Source organism: Pristiophorus japonicus, chromosome 17 (genome assembly GCF_044704955.1).
Source record: "Pristiophorus japonicus isolate sPriJap1 chromosome 17, sPriJap1.hap1, whole genome shotgun sequence".
In the NCBI taxonomy this organism is placed as follows: Eukaryota; Metazoa; Chordata; class Chondrichthyes; family Pristiophoridae; genus Pristiophorus; species Pristiophorus japonicus.
Genome location: NC_091993.1, coordinates 110,929,239 through 110,951,339, shown reverse-complemented (window position 1 = coordinate 110,951,339; position 22,101 = coordinate 110,929,239).

Here is a 22,101-nt window from a genome sequence, read left to right as displayed (position 1 = left end):
ACCACTCTCTGGGTGAAGAAGTTTCTCCTCATCTCGGTCCTAAATGGCTTACCCCTTATCCTCAGACTGTGACCCCTGGTTCTGGACTTCCCCAACATTGGGAACATTCTTTCTGCATCTAACCTGTCTAAACCCGTCAGAATTTTAAACGTTTCTATGAGGTCCCCTCTCATTCTTCTGAACTCCAGTGAATACAAGCCCAATTGATCCAATCTTTCTTGATAGGTCAGTCCCGCCATCCCGGGAATCAGTCTGGTGAACCTTCGCTGCACTCCCTCAATAGCAAGAATGTCCTTCCTCAAGTTAGGAGACCAAAACTGTACACAATACTCCAGGTGTGGCCTCACCAAGGCCCTGTACAACTGTAGCAACACCTCCCTGCCCCTGTATTCAAATCCCCTCGCTATGAAGGCCAACATGCCATTTGCTTTCTTAACCGCCTGCTGTACCTGCATGCCAACCTTCAATGACTGATGTACCATGACACCCAGGTCTCGTTGCACCTTCCCTTTTCCTAATCTGTCACCATTCAGATAATAGTCTGTCTCTCTGTTTTTACCACCAAAGTGGATAACCTCACATTTATCCACATTATACTTCATCTGCCATGCATTTGCCCACTCACCTAACCTATCCAAGTCACTCTGCAGCCTAATAGCATCCTCCTCGCAGCTCACACTGCCACCCAACTTAGTATCATCCGCAAATTTGGAGATACTGCATTTAATCCCCTCGTCTAAATCATTAATGTACAATGTAAACAGCTGGGGCCCCAGCACAGAACCTTGCGGCACTCCACTAGTCACTGCCTGCCATTCTGAAAAGTACCCGTTTACTCCTACTCTTTGCTTCCTGTCTGACAACCAGTTCTCAATCCACGTCAGCACACTACCCCCAATCCCATGTGCTTTAACTTTGCACATTAATCTCTTGTGTGGGACATATAAATAACAGCCCAGAAAGCCCGGTTTCTCCTTCCCGCGGGCGTTCGACTGGATTCTAGAAAAAAGAAGCGCACCGACCTGAAGCTGCTGCACCCACCCGAGATTGCGCAGGCCTGGAGCTAGAGTCACATGGCTCTGGGCAGCCAATCAGGTATAGTATATTCTCATACATAGTAATAGGAGTTTCATAAGTCCGAAATGCTGCATGGACCTAGTGCGCACACATATCGCAGTGTGGGCTGGCCCGTGCTGCCCCTTGGCCCTCACTTCTTCTGGGCCCCAATCATGTCGCTCTGCAATCTCTCACCGCTCCTGCTGTACCTGCCCACGCCCCAAACACCCAAACACTACATAAAACATTAAAAAACACCTCACATAAATACACTATAGAAACTAAAGTTGATAGAAATGTTTTTCAAAAATAAAATATTTGCCAATTTTTTAAAAAAGGTTTTAATTATGGTTTAAAATAAAATTACCTGAGTGGGCAGGGTTTTTTTTAAAAAACATAAATATGTATTTTTAAATTTTATTTTAATATGTTTTTGATATATTTTTAAACTCTTACGTTGGTAACAGTAGGCTATGCGCCTGCTTTTATTAGGCGCAAGAGTTTTAAGGACATTCGCAGGGCAAGAGATGGGCAAATAGCATACCAGCATAACCCTCTATTCCCTTCTCCCTCATATGCTTGTCTAGACTCCCCTTAAATGCATCTATAATATTCGCTTCAACCACTCCCTGTGGTAGTGAGTTCCACATTCTCACCGCTCTTTAGGTAAAGAAGTTTCTTCTGAATTCCATATTGGATTTCTTGGTGACTGTCTTATATTGATGGCCTTTAGTTATGCTCTTCCCCACAAGTGGAAAGCATAAGTGCAGCAAACATAATAAGCAATGTGGAAAGTGCAAGAGAGAACTTCCATGCAAGAGAGAACTTTTTAACTGCATTAACTGTACTTTTTAATATAGATTCAGTGGCTCAAAGAGCACGGCTTTGGAGGAGTTATGGTGTGGATGATCTTGATCTGGATGATTTTGCTGGTGCTTTCTGCAATCAGGGTCCTTACCCGCTCATTATCAAAGTAAACACTCTGCTTGGAATTAATTCAGTTAGATGTTTGTCCCAATTTCTCTACAGCTAGAATTGATTATTTACTAACTATTAGTAGCCTAAATAATTTCTAATTGTCCAAATTACTATGTATGCAGGTCATTCTGGAATTCCCTCCCTAAACCTTTCCGTCTCTCTACCTCTCCCCTTTTAAGACGCTCCTTAAAGCCTACCTCATTCATCAAGCTTTTGGTCACTTGTCCTAATACCTCTGTTGTTCGGTGTCAAATTTTGTTGGATTATGCTCCTGTGAAGCGCCTTGGAATGTTTTACTATGTTAAAAGCGCCATGTAAATGCAAGTTGTTGTTCTTGTTGAAATCAACAAAATATTAGTGTAGAGCTGCTGGAGCCAATTCCTGAGTCAAGAGCAACCCAGTATTGAAATAATGAACTACATTTAAAGGACTAGAAATACCTGTGTGTGCAGTGTTTAATGAATTGATTAATACATTCGGGTGAAATTCCTTTTTGATATTTTAACTAAGCAGTAAACCTACTTATTTTTATTGGGTTAACAACTTTGCCAAGATAACAAACCTATTAAAATTAGGGCATTGACTTTCTAATGCAGGTTAAGTGTTGATATGCAAGGCGTGTGTCCAAACCAGAACCTCAGAAGATTTGTCCCTTGCATCACCTCTATCTTTCCTGAACAATTGTTTACCCTCCATATTTAATTCAATCCCCTTTTCTGGAATAAACTATTTTTTCGCTATGACATCATAATTTCCTTCCCCTACACAAGATCTAAATCCAATATTTTATTCAAATGTTTCTAACAATCGCGAACACATCTTTCTTCTCCTCTGATGTTTCTTGGCCTTTTATTTGCTGCATCCAAATTTATTACCTGCTTTATCTCATCTTCTCCTTCCCCATTACCACCTTCCATGTTCTGATTTTCTATAGTTACGGCCTGACTCATTCTCCATCCATATCCAGTGGGTCATAATTTGCAGTAAAAACAGTGAGGCTAATGACGCTCACTATTATTTATGAGGAAATGGCACAGTAACTTCAGGCAAGGGCAGATGTGCGGTTAAACGCTGAAATCCAAAAGTTTGCTGTCCATGATGCGCCGCTCCACCAAAAGCTTTGCAAAATCAGCATCTCGCTGAATGCCTCATCGTTGAAATGTATTGATGGCGTGAAGTGCCTGTATCTGTGCAGTAGCCCCAAATTAAACACCCTTTCAGTCTAAATACCATTTTACTGACGTGACAAGTGCTAATTGCTGCCAGTCAATCTCACTGGCACTGAAAATGAACTATTGCAACTGTGGAGTCTCATTCTATCAAGTTTTAATTGTTGTTGGAATTAAAAAAAAACGTTTTTTGTCTCTTTTTTCTTAATTCAATCTTTCTTTCCCTCTATTTCTTTCTGTATCTGATTTGACATTTAATTCCCCCACTCCAATTTACACTTCCTTCTCAGTCCTTGCGCTATTTATTTCTCAATCAATTGGATAAGGATATTTACAGTTGCTTTTTCTGCTGACTCAGGTCCCAGGTGCCCAGTTTCCCTCGCTGTGCCATTATCAGCTTTCACTTTCAGGATCTTGCACCACAAAAATTGTATCAACCTAAACGTGCAGCGGTTGCCGTTAGATGACCTGCCACACCAAGTTATGGCCCGATGATCCAGTTCATAGTTTACAGTCATTTGAAGGGCTATTATCCTGCAATAAGATGCAATTCAAGATACTCTCCATGGCTTTTCGATTGAGATTGCAGCAATTACATCAATAGCAATTTTATATTGAATTAAAATAAAACAGAAAACATCCTACTGAACATTAAAGATTAAACGGGCTGTTGCAGGAAGTCAACTCACCTAAACCCTCCCCCATGCAGCCACATCCTTCTATACCATTTAAAATTCTTAGCGCCCATTAAAGATGAGCTTTTGCGGATGCATTGAATGAACAGAACTTTCCTCTTGCAGGTGATTGAGAGGTGGCTCCTCCTACTTCACCTGGTGGGGGTGGCGGCAATAGAAGGTTTTGCTCTGACAGAGCTGATAGTTTTTATAGTGACCCAAAGGACCCAGCCAAGTTCTATGAATGCGCCGGAGGGAAAACGTTCGCAAAATATTGCCCCAGTGGATTCGTCTTCAACGACACCTGCAAATGCTGCAATTGGCCTTTAACCTGAAGCAGTCGGGAAAGCTGCGTGTTCACAAATATAAATTGCGCCATTGACTGGGCAAATGCTGATTCAAACTAGTCTCCACTTGCTACAAATAAAAATAATTTAAATGAATTTGATGTGTTTATTTAAATGTGAACACTAATAATTCAACCTTACACCAATGTTATGCTTCTATTACCCAGGCAATGTGATGCAAAATCGTGCCAGTTTGCTTCCTGAAAATATCACCTCCTTGTGGGGTTACAATCCCGTGGGCTTGGACACTCTTTGGGCATTGTTCATGTTGGCCCTTGGCAGTGAGTGTCAGGAGGCTATCTGACCACAAAAGAGTCAACCAATCATCACCTGGCATTCACACAAGCACATTTCATCAGGGTCCGATCAGGAGCCGGAACCGTGCCTGTTCACCTTCCTTCACACCCAGAGGCAATAAAGCAACCGACCACCGCTCTGAATTAGTAATGATCAGGAATCAAACCTGTGGCCTGCCTGGTCTGTATGGCTCAGTTATTTGTTGAATAAACTCATTAAACCTTCAGAGGAAGCTATCTAAATGTATTTCTGTCCCATAGTGTAAATGAATCTCCTGCATCTTCAGACAATTATCAGCTTTCTTCGGCAGCACCTCCCAAACCCGCAACCTCTACCATCTCGGAGGACAAGGGCAGCAGGTGTATAGGAACACCACCACCTCCACATTCCCCTCCAAGTTACACACCATCCTGACTTGGAAGTCTATCGCTGTTCCTTCATTGTCACTGGGTAAAAATCCTGGAACTCCCTCCCTAACAGCACTGTGGGACTTCACCACGCGGACTGCAGCAGTTCAAGAAGGTGGCTCACAACCATCTTCTCAAGGGCAATTAGAGATGGGCAATAAATGATGAACTTGCCAGCAATGCCCAGATCCCATGAATGAATTAAAACATTTTGAATTTAGCACTGCTGGGGATGAAGTAGTAGAGCAGTGGGAGCACTGTCCTTGCATCGTCTAAACAATAAGGATTCCCGTATCTTAAAAGATTTCAGCCTAACTAGATTTGAATTAATTTATTATTTTAAGAGTAACTGTTAAAGGTTGCATAACTGAAAAGTAGACGTTGAAACGTTCATTACTAATTACATAAGAAATAGGAGCAGGAGTCAGTAATTTGGCCCTTCGAGCCTGCTCCACCATTCAATAAGATCATGGCTGATCTGATCCTGGCCGAATGGCTTGTTGGTCCCACTCCCCCGCCCGCCCCTAGCCCAGAGTGGCTTGCCGGTCCCGTTCCCCCACCCCTGGACGAAGGGCCTCTCGATCCATTCCCCCACCCGCCCCTAACCCAGAGAGCTTTGCCGATCCCGCTCCCCCACCCCTAGCCCTGGCCGAGTGGCCTCCTGGTCCGCTCCCCCGCCCCTATCCCAGGCCGAGTGGCCTCCCGGTCCACTTCCCCTACCCCATCCCAGGCCAAATGGCCTCCTCCCTCCCAGTCCCCGCACCTAACTATACCCGAAAGGCTCCCCTCCCCCCTCCCCTCCTCTCTCTCACTAACCTGCTGCTGCTGTCTGGGAATCTGCTGCACTTACCTGCGCCAATTTCCTTACCTGCGCAGATTTCCTTAACCCTCCAGAAGGTTTTTCTGCAGAGGCTACATACACTGGCCTAAGAAGAACTGGAGTAACTCTCAGCTGGCCAAACTTCACTAACTGGCCAGAATTACGCCTCCTTTGGTTGAAAAAAAAACTTAACTAAAAAATACAAACTAACTGAGTTACGCTGGTGCAAATTGATCAGGGAAACTGTGTTTTTTAAAAACTTAGGCCAAAAAAAAGCAGCCTGCTCAAAAAAAACAGTGCAAATCACTGGGGAACATTGAGCCCTTGGATCGGTGAATCTGTCACATTAGGCAGTCTGTTCTTGCAAAGTAAACAGAGCACTGGCCTCTGTAATTGAGCTTCGCAGCATGGTCTTCAGAAGTTCCTAAACATAAGGGCATAAGAAATAGGAGCAGGAGTAGGCCATTTGGCCCCTTGAGCCAGCTCCGCCATTCAATAAGATTATGGCTGATCTGATCTTAGCCTCAACTCCACTTCGTCAATCGCTCGCCATAACCCTTATCGCTCAAAAATCTATCTATCTCCACCTAAAATATATTAAAGACCCAGCCTATACAGCTCTCTGGGATAGAGAATTCAAAGATTCATGACCCTCTGAGAGAAGAAATTCCTCCTCATTTCTGTTATAAATGGGCGACCCCTTATTCTGTAACTATGCCCCCTAGTTCTAGATTCCCCCATGAGGGAAAACATCCTCTCTGCATCGATCCCGTCAAGACCACTCAGAATCTTATATGTTTCAATAAGATCACCTCTCATTCTTCTAAACTCCAAGGAGTATAGGCCCAACCTGCTCAACCTTTCTTCATATGACAACCCCTTCATCCCAGGAATCAGCCTCATGAACCTTCTCTGAACTGCCTCCAATGCAAGTATATCCTTCCTTAAATAAGGAGACCAAAACTGTACGCAATACTCCAGGTGTGGTCTTATCAATGCCCTGTACAGTTGGAGTAGGGCTTCCCTACTTTTATATTCTATCTCCTTGCAATAAAGGCCAGCATTCCATTTGCTTTTCCGATTACTTGCTGTACCTGCATGCTAACTCTTTGAGTTTCATGTACAAGAACCTCCAGATCCCTCTGTACTATGGTATTTTGTAATCGCTCCCCATTTAAATAATAATTTTTTAAACATTTTTCCTACCAAAGTGGATAACCTCACATTTTCCAACATTATAGTCCATCTGCCAAAATTTTTCCCACTCACTGAGCCTATCTATATCCCTTTGTAGATTCTTAGCGTCCTCCTAACAACTTGCTTTCCCACCTATTTTTGTATCACTAGCAAATTTGGCTATAATACACTCGGTCCTTTCATGCAAGTCATTAATATAAATTGTAAATAGTTGAGGCCCAGCATTAATCCCTGTGGCACCCCACTAGTTACAATTTGCCAACCTGAGATTGACCCATTTTTCCCGACTCTCTGCTTTCTGTTAGTTAGCCAATCCTCTATCCACGCTAATATATTACCCCCAACCCCGTGAGCTCTTATTTTGTGCAGTAACCTTTTATGTGTCACCTTATCAAATGCTTTCTGGAAATCCAAATACATCACATCCACTGGTTCCCCTTTATCCACCTGCTCGTTACACCCTCAAAGAACTCTAGAAAATTTGTCAAACATGATTTCCCTTTCATAAAACGATGCTGACTCTGCTTGATGACTGTATTATGATTTTCTAAATGTCGTGCTACTACTTCCTTAATGATGGACTCCAGCATTTTCCCAAAGACAGATGTTAGGCTAACCGGTTTATAATTTCCTGCTTTCTATCTCCCTCCTTTCTTAAATAGGGGTGTTACATTTGCAGTTTTTCAATCCGCTGGGACCTCTCCAGAATTCAGAGAATTTTGATATATTACAACTATCCACTATCCCTGCAGGCACTTCTTTTAACATCCTAGGATGCATCAGGTCCAGCGGACTTGTCCACCTTTGGTCCCATTAGTTTGCCTAGCACTCTTTTTCTAATGATAGTGATTGTTTTAAGTACCCCCCTCCCCCCACCCCCGCAATAGCTCCTTGATTATCCACTATTGGGATGTTTTTAGTGTCTTCTACCATGAAGACTGATACAAAATATTTGTTCAAAGTCTCTGCAATTTCCTTGTTTCCCATTATTAATTCTCCAGTCTCATTCTCTAAGGGACCAACATTTACTTTAGCTACTCAGTTCCTTTTTATATACCTGTAGAAGCTCTTAGTGGTCAGTGTTCTCATGGTGTACAACTTGGGTCAGTTTATACATGGATGACAATGACAGTAGAATACATGACATCACCTCCCCCCCAAAGTCTTATTGGGATCACAAGTTAAGTCTCTCTGGTGGTTTACGCCCCCTTGTAGAGAACCTGAATTGGGGCTCTGGTTGTTGGGCGCTGGCCTGAGTGTCTGCTGTTTGCAGTGCCTCATGCCTGTCCAAACTGCCCACAGTGACTGGGCTCTCCTCCACTTGGTTCCGGTGTTCGGTCACCTGTGGTGGAGTGAACTCTACATCGTGTTCTTCCTCTGCTTCTTCTATGGGGTTGCTGAACCTCCTTTTTGCTTGATCCACGTGTTTGTGGCAGATTTGTCCATTGGTAAGTTTAACTACCAGAATCCTATTCCCCTCTTTGACAATCACAGTGCTGTGAGCCATTTGGGCCCTGCAGCACAGTTGAGGACAAAGACAGGGTCATTGACATCAATACATCGCGCCCTCGCATTCCCGTCATGGTAGTCACATTGTGACCGGCGCCTGCTCTCTCTGTAAGTGAGAGTGGTTGGGATCTATTGGCCAACAGGAGGCATGATAAGTGGCTTTGTAGGGAACCCCCTTGGATTCTGAGCATCCCCTGTTTGATTATCTGCACTGCTCGTTCCGCCTGGTCGTTTGAGGCCGGCTTGAACGGTGCCGTTCTGACATGGTTGATACCATTTCCTGCCATGAAGTCCTGGAATTCAATGCTTGTAAAGCACGGGCCATTGTCGCTGACCAAGACATCCGGTAGACCATGGGCGGCGAACATTGCCCGTAAATTTTCTACGGTGGCAGAGGATGTGCTTGAATTGAGAATGTCACACTCGATCCATTTGAAGTAGGCATCTACTACAACCAAAAATATTTTTCCCATGAAAGGACCTGCGTAGTCCACATGGATGCGGAACCATGGCTTGGCGGGCTAGGACCAGGGGCTAAGGGAGGCATCCCTGGGCGCATTGCCCAGTTGGGCACACATGTTGCACCAGCGAACACAAAGTTCCAGGTCTGCATCTATCCCTGGCCACCAAACGTGTGACCTGGCAATTGCCTTCATCATGACAATGCCTGGGTGCTCATTGTGGAGTTCTCGGATGAACACCTCTCTGCCCATCTGGGGCATGACTACTCGGTTTCCCCATAGTAGGCAATCTACCTGAATCGAGAGTTCATCCTTGTGCCTGTGAAATGGTTTAAATTCCTCAGGGCATGCCCCATACGTGGCTGCCCAGTCCCCATTCAGGACACATTTCTTGACTAAAGACAGTAGCGGGTCTCTATTTGTCCAGACTTTGATCTGTCACGGGTGAGCCTTCGCTTTCGAAAGCTTCAACAGCCATGACCATTTCAGCAGCGTGCTCGGATGCCCCCTCGGTGGTGGCTAGTGGGAGCCTGCTGAATGCATCGGCACAGTTTTCAGTGCCCGGTCTGTGCCGAATTGTATAGTCATAGGTGGCTAACGTGTGTACCCACCTCTGTATGCGGGCCGACGCATTTGCATTTATGGCCTTGTTGTCGGCCAAAAGGGACATTAGGGGTTTGTGATCTGTCTCCAGCTCAAATTTCCTGCCAAACAGGTACTGGTGCATTTTTTTTACTGCATATACACATGCAAGCGCTTCCTTTTCTACCATCCCGTAGCCCCTTTCTGCCTGGGACAGACTTCTAGAGGTATAAGCTACCAGCTGTAACTGACCCATGGCATTAACATGCTGCAACACACACCCGACCCCATAGGACGATGCATCGCACGTTAACACAAGTTTCTTACATAGGTCATATAGCGTTAACAGATTGTTGGAGCATAACAAATTGTGTGCTCTGTCAAAAGCCCTTTCCTGGCTGCCCCCCCAGACCCATTCACGACCTTTGCGTAGGAGCACGTGTAGCAGCTCTAACAGCGTGTTCAATTTGGGAAGAAAGTTACCAAAATAGTTCAGGAGCCCCAGGAACGAACGCAGCTCCATCATGTTACGGGGTCTGGGTGCTCTCTGGATCGCTTCCGTTTTGGACACAGTAGGTCTGATCCCGTCTGCTGCTACCCTCCTCCCCAGGAATTCTACCTCTGGAGCTAAGAAGATGCACTTCGCCTTTTTCAGTCGCAGACCTACCCGGTCCAAACTGCGTAGCACCTCCTCCAAGTTGTGGAGGTGTTCTTCAGTATCGCAACCCATGATGAGGATGTTGTCTTGAAAAACCACCATCCTTGGAATCGACTTGAGAAGACTTTCCATGTTTCGTTGAAAGATCGCGGCGGCCGAGCGAATCCAGAACGGACATCTGTTGTACTCAAACAACCCCTTGTGTGTCATGATGGTGGTCAGCTTCTTTGACTCACTCGCCAGCTCCTGGGTCATGTAAGCTGAGGTAAGGTCCAATTTTGATAAAGGTTTGCCACCGGATAGCGTCACAAAGAGGTCCTCCGCTCTCGGTAGTGGGTACTGGTCTTGGAGTGACACCCGATTGATGGTGGCCTTGTAATCATCACATATCCTGACCGACCCATCCGCCTTGATCACCGGCACAATCGGGCTCGCCCAGTCACTGGATTCGACTGGCGAGATGATGCCTTCCCTCAGCAGGCGGTCCAATTCGCCTTCTATCTTTTCCTGCATCACGTACGGCACCGCTCTGGCCTTGTGCTGTACTGGCCTGGCGTCCGGGTTCATGTGAAGCACTACCTTGGTCCCATGAAAGTGCCAATGCCGGGTTGAAATAGTGAGTCAAATTTGTTCAGGACCTGTGAGCATGATATTCGCTCCACAGAAGAAATTGCATTGACATCGCCCCATTTCCAGTTCATGACAGCAAGCCAACAACTCCTCCCCAGCAATGCGGGACCGTCCCCCAGGACAATCCAGAGTGGCAACCTGTCTCCGAGTCTTTGTCGGTCACGACTATCGTGGCGCTGCCTAGCACCGGAATGATCTCCTTTGTATATGTCCGTAGCTGTGCGTCAATCGGCAATAATTTTGGCCTCCTGGCCTTGGACGGCCACAACTTGTTGAGCTGTTTGATACTCAGCAGGGACTGGCTGGCCCCCGTGTCTAGCTCCATTGATACTGGGATGCCATTGAGGAGCACTTTCATCATTATCGGTGGCGTCCTGGTGTATGAACTGTATATGTGCTCCACATGAACTTGCTGAACTTCAGCTTCCAGCGATTTCCCCCAGTGTCCTTTTGGCCTCCTAGGGCTTACATTGGGCCGGTCCTCCTCGTACATCAACCTGGCTGCAGGCTTCCTGCACATATGCGCCGTGACCACTGACGTTGCAAATTTCTGCAGGTATATTGCTGATACCTGCAAGCTCTGGCTGTGTTTGCCTCCACACCTCCAACATGAGCCGTTGTTGGAAGCAAAAGGTCCATTACCAGTCGATCATCTCTGACTGTCTCTGTAACTGTCTTTAAACACACCATTGACAGGTGTTGATGGCCCCATTACTGGCCACATTGTCCCTTGCGATGGCATGAATCGCCATTCAGCTAGCCATTGTCGCTGTTGAATTACCCCTTTGGGTTCGACTACATGCTCGGGCATGTCCGATTGCCCCTGTCTGCCTGGAGAACTGTGTGCCGCGTTAACAATGTTGACTCCCTGTCCATTTGCTGCATTTAAACCAAGATTTTTGTCAATCATCATTCTGGTCTCTTCCTCCCGAGATAAATGTCTGGGTCATCAAAGCCGCCGTTTCCAGGGTCAAGTCTTTGGTCTCAATCAGTTTCCTGAAAACCCCAGCGTGCCCGATGCCCTCAATAAAAAAGTCTCGCAGCATCTCCGCTCTGCATGCATCTGGGAACTTACATAGGTTCGCCAGTCGCCGGAGGTCTGCCACGAAGTCTGGAACGCTTTGCCCTTCTCGCCGCCGGTGCGTGTAAAACTGGTGTCTCGCCATGTGCATGCTGCTCACTGGTTTAAAGTGTTCCCCGATCAACTTACTGAGCTCTTCAAAAGTCTTGTCCGCCGGCTTCTCTGGTGCTAGAAGGTCCTTCATCAGGGAGTATGTCCTCGATCCACAAACTGTCAGGAGATGAGCCCTGCATTTGTTGGCCGGATCCTGTCCCAGCCATTCCTTAGTGACGAAACTTTGCTGTAGTCTCTCAATAAAATCATCACAATCATCACCAACACAGTACCTCTTATCTGTGCTGCTAGTGGCCATGCTCGCATGGTTTAAATCCCAATTTCTCGTCGTCAACGATATGTCCTTACTATACAGTACAAATGCACACGAGGCCCATACTAGAGAGAAGGTCACTCTGTGACCAGTAACCTTTATTAGCCAGCACTGAAATGGAGAAGATGGGTGGAGCTTCCCCTTTTATACCTGAAAGTCCAGGTTAGGAGTGTCTCCCACAAGTTCACCACCTAGTGGTCAGTGTTCTCACGGTGTACAACTTGGGTCAGTTTATACATGGATTACAATGACAGTAGAATACGTGACAGTTAGCAGTGAATTTTATGTTCATCATGATGATTGCTAGATAGTAACGCTAAGAATTGGAATACTTTCTCACTTCTTGTACCTAGTATCAGCATCAAGGGTTTCCAGGTCAAAATAAAGTTGGGGTTACATCCAGGGTGTATACCACTCTAAAATCTGCTTAAACCTCGTCCATACCTTTATTACCTCAATACTCAATCCACTTCTTACTGGCCTCATGACCTCTACAAACTACAAAACATCTAAAATTCAACATCACCTGCACCAGGGCTTCACTTCATCATCCCTGCCCTGACCAAGCTCTATTGTCTCCCATCCACCAGCAAATTGTCTTGAAAATCCTTTACCTTGCCTTCAAAGCCCTCCATAGCTTTACTCAACCTGCTTCAATGAGCTCTTCTAGCCATACCTACATGCACACAACCTCCAGTCCTCTGACACCAGCCTACTCCTTGTCCTTTACCTCTGCTGGACCAGTGATGGCCACTGCTTCATTGCTGCATCATTGATGGCCACTGCTTCATGGTGAAGATACTTCTCTGGAGTGGTAGGTATGGTGTGCAACTGCTTATCTCAATTATTGATACCTCATGATGATAGAAAATAATAATTTTGTTCGTATTCATTTTGAAAGGAAACTGCGTATCTTATAATCATTACACTGCCTTATTACATCTCATTTTTAGATTTCTTGCTTTCATAAAAACATAAGAACATAAGAACATAAGAATTCAGAACAGGAGTAGGCCATCAAGCCCCTCGAGCCAGCTCCGCCACTCAACAAAATCATGGCTGATCTGGCCGTGGACTCAGCTCCACTTACCCACCCGTTCCCCATAACCCTTAATTCCCTTATTGGTTAAAAATCTATCTATCTATCGATCTGTGATTTGAATACATTCAATGAGCTGGCCTCAACTGCTTCCCTGGGCAGAGAATTCCACAGATTCACAACCCTCTGGGAGAAGAAATTCCTTCTCAACTGGGTTTTAAATTGGCTCGCCCGTATTTTGAGGCTGTGCCCCCTAGTTCTAGTCTCCCCGACCAGTGGAAACAACCTCTCTGCCTCTATCTTGTCTATCCCTTTCATTATTTTAAATATTTCTATAAGATCACCCCTCATCCTTCTGAACTCCAATGAGTAAAGATCCAGTCTACTCAATCTATCATCATAAGGTAACCCCCTCTTCTCCGGAATCAGCCTAGTGAATCGTCTCTGTATCCCCTCCAAAGCTAGTATATCCTTCCTTAAGTAAGGTGATCAAAACTGCACGCAGTACTCCAGGTGCGGCCTCACCAATACCCTGTATAGTTGCAACAGGACCTCCCTGCTTTTGTATTCCATCCCTCTCGCAATGAAGGCCAACATTCCATTCGCCTTCCTGATTACCTGCTGCATCTGCAAACTAACTTTTTGTGATTCATGCACAAGGGCCCCCAGGTCCCTCTGCACCGCAGCATGTTGTAATTTCTCCCCATTCAAGTAATATTCCCTTTTACTGTTTTTTTTCCCAAGGTGGATGACCTCACACTTTCCGACATTGTATTCCATCTGCCAAACCTCAGCCCATTCGCTTAACCTATCTAAATCTCTTTGCAGCCTCTCTGTGTCCTCTACACAACCCTCTTTCCCACTAATCTTTGTGTCATCTGCAAATTTTGTTACACTACACTCTGTCCCCTCTTCCAGGTCATCTATGTATATTGTAAACAGTTGTGGTCCCAGCACCGATCCCTATGGCACACCACTAACCACCGATTTCCAACACGAAAAGGACCCATTTATCCCGACTCTCTGCTTTCTGTTAGCCAGCCAATTCTCTATCCATGCTAATACATTTCCTCTGACTCCGCGTACCTTTATCTTCTGCAGTAACCTTTTGTGTGGCACCTTATCGAATGCCTTTTGGAAATCTAAATACACCACATCCATCGGTACACCTCTATCCACCATGCTCGTTATATCCTCTAAGAATTCCAGTAAATTAGTTAAACATGATTTCCCCTTCATGAATCCATGTTGTGTCTGCTTGATTGCACTATTCCTATCTAGATGTCCCGCTATTTCTTCCTTAATGATAGCTTCAAGCATTTTCCCCACTACAGATGTTAAACTAACCGGCCTATAGTTACCTGCCTTTTGTCTGTCCCCTTTTTTAAACAGAGGCGTTACATTAGCTGCTTTCCAATCTGCTGGTATCTCCCCAGAGTCCAGAGAATTTTGGTAGATTATAACGAATGCATCTGCTATAACTTCCGCCATCTCTTTTAATACCCTGGGATGCATTTCATCAGGACATGGGGACTTGTCTACCTTGAGATCCATTAGCCTGTCCAGCACTACCCTCCTAGTGATAGTGATTCTCTCGAGGTCCTCCCGTCCTACATTCCCGTGACCAGCAATTTTTGGCATGGTTTTTGTGTCTTCCACTGTGAAGAACGAAGCAAAATAATTGTTTAAGTTCTCAGCCATTTCCACATTTCCCATTATTAAATCCTCCTTTTCATCTTCTAAGGGACCAACATTTACTTTAGTCACTCTTTTCCGTTTTATATATCGGTAAAAGCTTTTACTATCTGTTTTTATGTTTTGCGCAAGTTTACTTTCGTAATCTATCTTTCCTTTCTTTATTGCTTTCTTACTCATTCTTTGCTGTCATTTAAAATTTTCCCAATCTTCTCGTTTCCCACTAACCTTGGCCACCTTATACGCATTGATTTTTAATTTGATACTCTCCTTTATTTCCTTGGTTATCCACGGCTGGTTATCCCTTCTCTTACCGCCCTTCTTTTTCACTGGAATATATTTTTGTTGAGCACTATGAAAGAGCTCCTTAAAAGTCCTCCACTGTTCCTCAATTGTGCCACCGTTTAGTCTGTGTTCCCAGTCTACTTTAGCCAACTCTGCCCTCATCCCACTGTAGTCCCCTTTGTTTAAGCATAGTACGCTCATTTGAGACACTACTTCCTCACCCTCAATCTGTATTACAAATTCAACCATACTGTGATCACTCATTCCGAGAGGATCTTTTACTAGGAGATCGTTTATTATTCCTGTCTCATTACACAGGACCAGATCTAAGATAGCTTGCTCCCTTGTAGGTTCTGTAACATACTGTTCTAAGAAACAATCCCGTATGCATTCTATGAATTCCTCCTCAAGGCTACCCCGTGCGATTTGATTTGACCAATCGATATGTAGGTTAAAATCCCCCATGATTACTGCCGTTCCTTTTTCACATGCCTCCATTATTCCCTTGATTATTGTCCGCCCCACCGTGAAGTTATTATTTGGGGGCCTATAAACTACGCCCACCAGTGACTTTTTCCCCTTACTATCTTTAATCTCCACCCACAATGATTCAACATTTTGTTCATTAGAGCCAATATCGTCTCTCACAACTGCCCTGATATCATCCTTTATTAACAGAGCTACCCCACCTCCTTTCCCTTCTTGTCTATCTTTCCAAATTGTCAGATACTCCTGTATGTTTAATTCCCAGTCTTGGCCACCCTGCAACCACGTTTCTGTAATGGCCACCAAATCATACCCATTTGTAATGATTTGTGCCATCAACTCATTTACTTTGTTTCGAATGCTGTATGCGTTTAGGTAAAGTGTTTTAATACTATTTTTTCAACTATGATTTTTAATTTTGACCCCTCCTGCAGCCCCTATATATAAAAAAATAGTGTCCCTTCCTATCACCTTGTGGTTTACACTTACCCCAGTGCTACTCTGCTCTGTTGCCTCCTGCCTTTTGCATCCTTTCTTGGGGTTCTGTTCATCTGAGCTCTCACCCACTCTAACTAGCTCAGAGCCCTCTCCTGGGTTCCCATGTCACTTATCCATCTGCAGATTGGTACGGTAGTCTGAAACATGGATTTATCAATGGCTGCTGATGAACTTATTCTATCGCAGCCAACATAAACCCATTCTTGCCCTATTAAGCTATGCCACCCTGTTGATTTTGCTTCATCTAATGTGAGGCCATCTAGTGGCTTAACCAAGCACTCGTGAAACTCACCCACTGAATTTGCATACATGAAACTGGGCTTCAAACAAGTTTCCCCAATAGTGGGGTTCAATATTTTACCGACTGCTACTGTGTCACTGGAAAAGAAACATATTTAGAATGGTTTTCATAAATATTAAATATCTTTAAGTAATCTGTCAACATTAAAAATCCACTTAAAAAATATCACGCGTTTTTGTGAATTTTGTTTTTAATCGAGATGAAGGCTGTTGGTAGAGGATAGTGAACTAGCTTCTTATTTTGGGAACCTTGTGCTATCATCAAGCATCCCTTGGTCAGGTACAGCACAGTTAAACATGGAGTAAAGCTCCTTCTATTCTACCCTAACACAGAGCCTCAACCTTAGAATAGCACCCCCTATGACACCAATTGGGATTTTTCCACTTTCCACATCAAACTGTGACCACCCTTGGAGAAATTGTCAATTTAATGGTAATTAGGGCAGTTTTCTGATGGAAACTAGAACTAAATGAAATGTTATTGCCCAGACTTTGCTAGGAAAACAATGGCAAGTTTAATATGCACGTCGTTATTAGTGTGTAAATAACATGTGGAAAGGAAGAGAAAGCCCGTGAGTTGTGGAGCACCAGAAGTTGCTGGTGATTTGCGCTGCGCCGCTGTTAGACTCGCGAAAACAGGATCTCGCCCTCAACCTTCCCGTGAATTTACTCTCTCTTTACTCCAATCTTTCTTTCCCTCTCTGTACTTAATTTAACTCTAATTCACCCGATTTCCATCTCTGTCATTGCTCTTTCTGTACACTTAATCTCATTGGTTAAGGATATAGACTGTTGGCCCACTCGATCACCAAGGTCCCAGATGCTCCGTTGACCTCGACCAGTTATCTGCTCGCACTTCCAGCAATTCGCGATGCAAAGGTTTTTTGCGCTTAACGATCAGGAAAAAAATTCGAACAAGTGGGGTATGCTGCGAGATGCCTTGCTACAGCAAATTCTGAGCCATTATTGCAACATAATGAGCATTACAGTCATTCAGAACAGTCCAGAATAGTAAATTCATCACTCTGTCCATGAAGGAGGCCCACAATTAGCTACTTGCCTGATTTAGACATCTTACAGACCCCTCAGACTTACCTTCCCTTTCCCTTCATTTAATTCTAGTTTGTTGCAGTCTTTTAAAATAAATATGAGTACATTTTATGAATACATGCTCCTGGCACGGAGCTTTGCAAAGCAGGAGCATTTTTTCAAGTATGCGGGTACACAAGATTTTTTGCCCACTAATTTTAATGGATGGAAAATCCTGCAGCCCAGATTCCCGATTATGTGCTCTCTGCACCAAAGCTCTGTAATGAGAGAATCTACACTAAAATCTACACTAAAATCTCTACTCTCTGATTTTTTAGTTGTTGCCTTTTTCCCTCACTGTTAATAATGGATAGATTGTGTAGTTGGCTGCTTGGATCGACTAGGCTTAAATTCACAGGAATTTAGAAGAATGAGAGGGGATCTCATAGAAACATATACAATTCTGACAGGACTGGACAGGTTAGATGCAGGAAGAATGTTCCCAATGTTGGGGAAGTCCAGAACCAGGGGTCACAGTCTAAGGATAAGGGGTAAGCCATTTAGGACCGAGATGAGGAGAAACTTCTTCACTCAGAGAATTGTGAACCTGTGGAATTCTCTGCCACAGAAAGTTGTTGAGGCCAGTTCGTTAGATATATTCAAAAGGGATTTAGTTATGGCCCTTACGGCTAAAGGGATCAAGGGGTATGGAAAGAAAACAGGAAAGGGGTACTGAGGTAAATGATCAGCCATGATCTTCTTGAATGGTGGTGCAGGCTCGAAGGGCAGAATGGCCTACTTCTGCACCTATTTTCAATGTTTCTATATAAATGCAAGTCTTTTTTACAAATAAATACTACTTAAAAGGAATAATAGATGATCTCAACCTACCAACAGGGTCATTTTTCTTTGGCTGACTTTTGCTGTTAGTCGCATCATTTTATATGTTTAAGGTCTTCAGATCACCGTATGAAAGATACTTATGTTATTTTGAACAAAACAATGTGGCGCAGAAGCAGTTTAAAAAAAAAAGCTAAATTATTATTAGGAATTTCATTAATTCGCCAGCACTAAGTTGCACTGTGACTTGAACTGGGAGAGGATATCTATGATTTTGGCTTTATGCCTATTTGAATGTTGACTGGATGCTTGTAAAATGTCAAGATGTCCCTGCTGAGTTCATACTGTTTACTCCAAAATGCACCGTGGCTGCAAATCCCATTGGTTCATAGGTAAATATATCAAATTATATTATCATAGGATTACATGGCCAATAACATTTTGAAGCTCGTAGGATGTCCTAACATTTTAGAGATAAGCATGATCAATGTTCATGGCAAAGTAACTTTGCTTGCTGTGGAGCACATAGCAACAATTCATCACAGTGAGCTATAACGTCACAGTATACCATGGACAATCAATATTCCAAATCAGTGGGGTGCATTAGTTCATGTCTAGATGCAGCCAATTAGCATGTCATGTTTTTCAGTGTACAGAAATTATGTCTTTCAGACAAAGACGGCTTTAGCACCAGTATGTAAAGAGAAAAAGGTTAGTAAAGACAAACGTAGGTCCCCTGCAGTCAGAATCAGGGGAAGTCATAACGGGGAACAAAGAAATGGCAGACGAATTGAACAAGTACTTTGGTTCGGTATTCACTAAGGAGGATACAAACAACCTTCCGGATATAAAAGGGGTCAGAGGGTCTAGTAAGGAGGGGGAACTGAGAGAAATATTTATTAGTCGGGAAATTGTGTTGGGGAAATTGATGGAATTGAAGGCCGATAAATCCCCAGGGCCTGATGGACTGCATCCCAGAGTACTTAAGGAGGTGGCCTTGCAAATAGCGGATGCATTGACAGTCATTTTCCAACATTCCATTGACTCTGGATCAGTTCCTATGGAGTGGAGGGTAGCCAATGTAACCCCACTTTTTAAAAAAGGAGGGAGAGAGAAAACAGGGAATTATAGACCGGTCAGCCTGACCTCAGTAGTGGGTAAAATGATGGAATCAATTATTAAGGATGTCATAGCAGTGCATCTGGAAAATGGTGACATGATAGGTCCAAGTCAGCATGGATTTGTGAAAGGGAAATCATGCTTGACAAATCTTCTGGAATTTTTTGAGGATGTTTCCAGTAAAGTGGACAAAGGAGAACCAGTTGATGTGGTATATTTGGACTTTCAGAAGGCTTTCGACAAGGTCCCACACAAGAGATTAATGTGCAAAGTTAAAGCACATGGGATTGGGGGTAGTGTGCTGACGTGGATTGAGAACTGGTTGTCAGACAGGAAGCAAAGAGTAGGAGTAAACGGGTACTTTTCAGAATGGCAGGCAGTGACTAGTGGGGTGCCGCAAGGTTCTGTGCTGGGGCCCCAGCTGTTTACATTGTACATTAATGATTTAGACGAGGGGATTAAATGCAGTATCTCCAAATTTGCGGATGACACTAAGTTGGGTGGCAGTGTGAGCTGCGAGGAGGATGCTATTAGGCTGCAGAGTGACTTGGATAGGTTAGGTGAGTGGGCAAATGCATGGCAGATGAAGTATAATGTGGATAAATGTGAGGTTATCCACTTTGGTGGTAAAAACAGAGAGACAGACTATTATCTGAATGGTGACAGATTAGGAAAAGGGAAGGTGCAACGAGACCTGGGTGTCATGGTACATCAGTCATTGAAGGTTAGCATGCAGGTACAGCAGGCGGTTAAGAAAGCAAATGGCATGTTGGCCTTCATAGCGAGGGGATTTGAATAAAGGGGCAGGGAGGTGTTGCTACAGTTGTACAGGGCCTTGGTGAGGCCACACCTGGAGTATTGTGTACAGTTTTGGTCTCCTAACTTGAGGAAGGACATTCTTGCTATTGAGGGAGTGCAGCGAAGATTCACCAGACTGATTCCCGGGATGGCGGGACTGACCTATCAAGAAAGACTGGATCAACTGGGCTTGTATTCACTGGAGTTCAGAAGAATGAGAGGGGACCTCATGGAAACGTTTAAAATTCTGACGGGTTTAGACAGGTTAGATGCAGGAAGAATGTTCCCAATGTTGGGGAAGTCCAGAACCAGGGGTCAAAGTCTGAGGATAAGGGGTAAGCCATTTAGGACCGAGATGAGGAGAAACTTCTTCACCCAGAGAGTGGTGAACCTGTGGAATTCTCTACCACAGAAAGTAGTTGAGACCAATTCACTAAATATATTCAAAAGGGAGTTAGATGAAGTCCTTACTACTCGGGGGATCAAGGGTTATGGCGAGAAAGCAGGAATGGGGTACTGAAGTTGCATGTTCAGCCATGAACTCATTGAATGGCGGTGCAGGCTAGAAGGGCTGAATGGCCTGCTCCTGCACCTATTTTCTATGTTTCTATGTTTCTATGTTTCTCATATTTTAATGAACATCCATGGCGAGAAGTAAACATGTAATTGATAGACAGATTTTTGAGCGATAAGGGAGTAAAGGGTTATGTGGAGCAAGCAGGGAAGTGGAGCTGAGTCCATGATCAGATCAGCCATGGTCTTATTGAATGGCGGAGCAGGCTTGAGGGGCCAAATGGCCTATTCCTGCTCCTATTTCTTATGTTCTTATGTTCTTTTATACTGTTCAAATTTCAAAGCTCTTGCCTTAGATATTCTCTCAGGTACCGTGGTGCTAAGTCACTTCCACAACTGGTCTGAATGTGCCACATTTAGAGATGTGTCAGCACAGACCAACGTCTACCTATACAATAATATAATTCAGGGATGCAATAGTAGTATCCCTTTGTGATCTGAACTGGATATTTGCATCTTTTGCACATGTGCGTTTTCAATCTCTTTGAAGGTGGATTTGGTAAGACAAGGCTAGATATGAAGCGTTACGCTGCTTTATATCACAGCACACGAACATAAAGAGGAAGAGTTACAATCGATTCATTTATTCCAAATTAGTACAACTTATTTTCATGTAATAATACAAAATAGTGAAAATGTTAAATTTCTCCACATCATGGGTCATCTTATTGGAGTTAAATAAAATACCTCTCAACTATTTTATTGCATTTTAACCTTCTCGCAGTCTTTGCTGGGCCTGACTGACTGCCTGCGTCTCTGTTCATTTATTTTCCTCTGTTCACAGCCAAAAAAGGAACTGGAGACTTCCCAACACAATGGGTGTGACTGGTTTATCAATTGCCAAGATTCACCAACAAATTGCTTATTATTTACAATTTCCAGCAATAAAAATACAAGTTAAAAATTCAACACAAAAATACATCTTTTGTCACAATCGTATCCCTGCATTTTCCCAGAAACCATAATGCTTGTGCAACACCATGGGGTATAAGAGCGATTAAAACAGGTAAATCCACAGAGGAGTTTTGTATCCAAGTAAGCAGTACTGTGGTGGATGACAAAGCTCCTAGAAGGCACCGCTAAGGAGTCTTCACATAGCATACAGTTTGAATCTTGCGGGGTAATGGAGAGTAATATTGGGTGGGTTTTAAAACCAACGTTCCACCCAATCCTGGGGGTTTCCCATCCGGTGAGATGGGTTAAAAT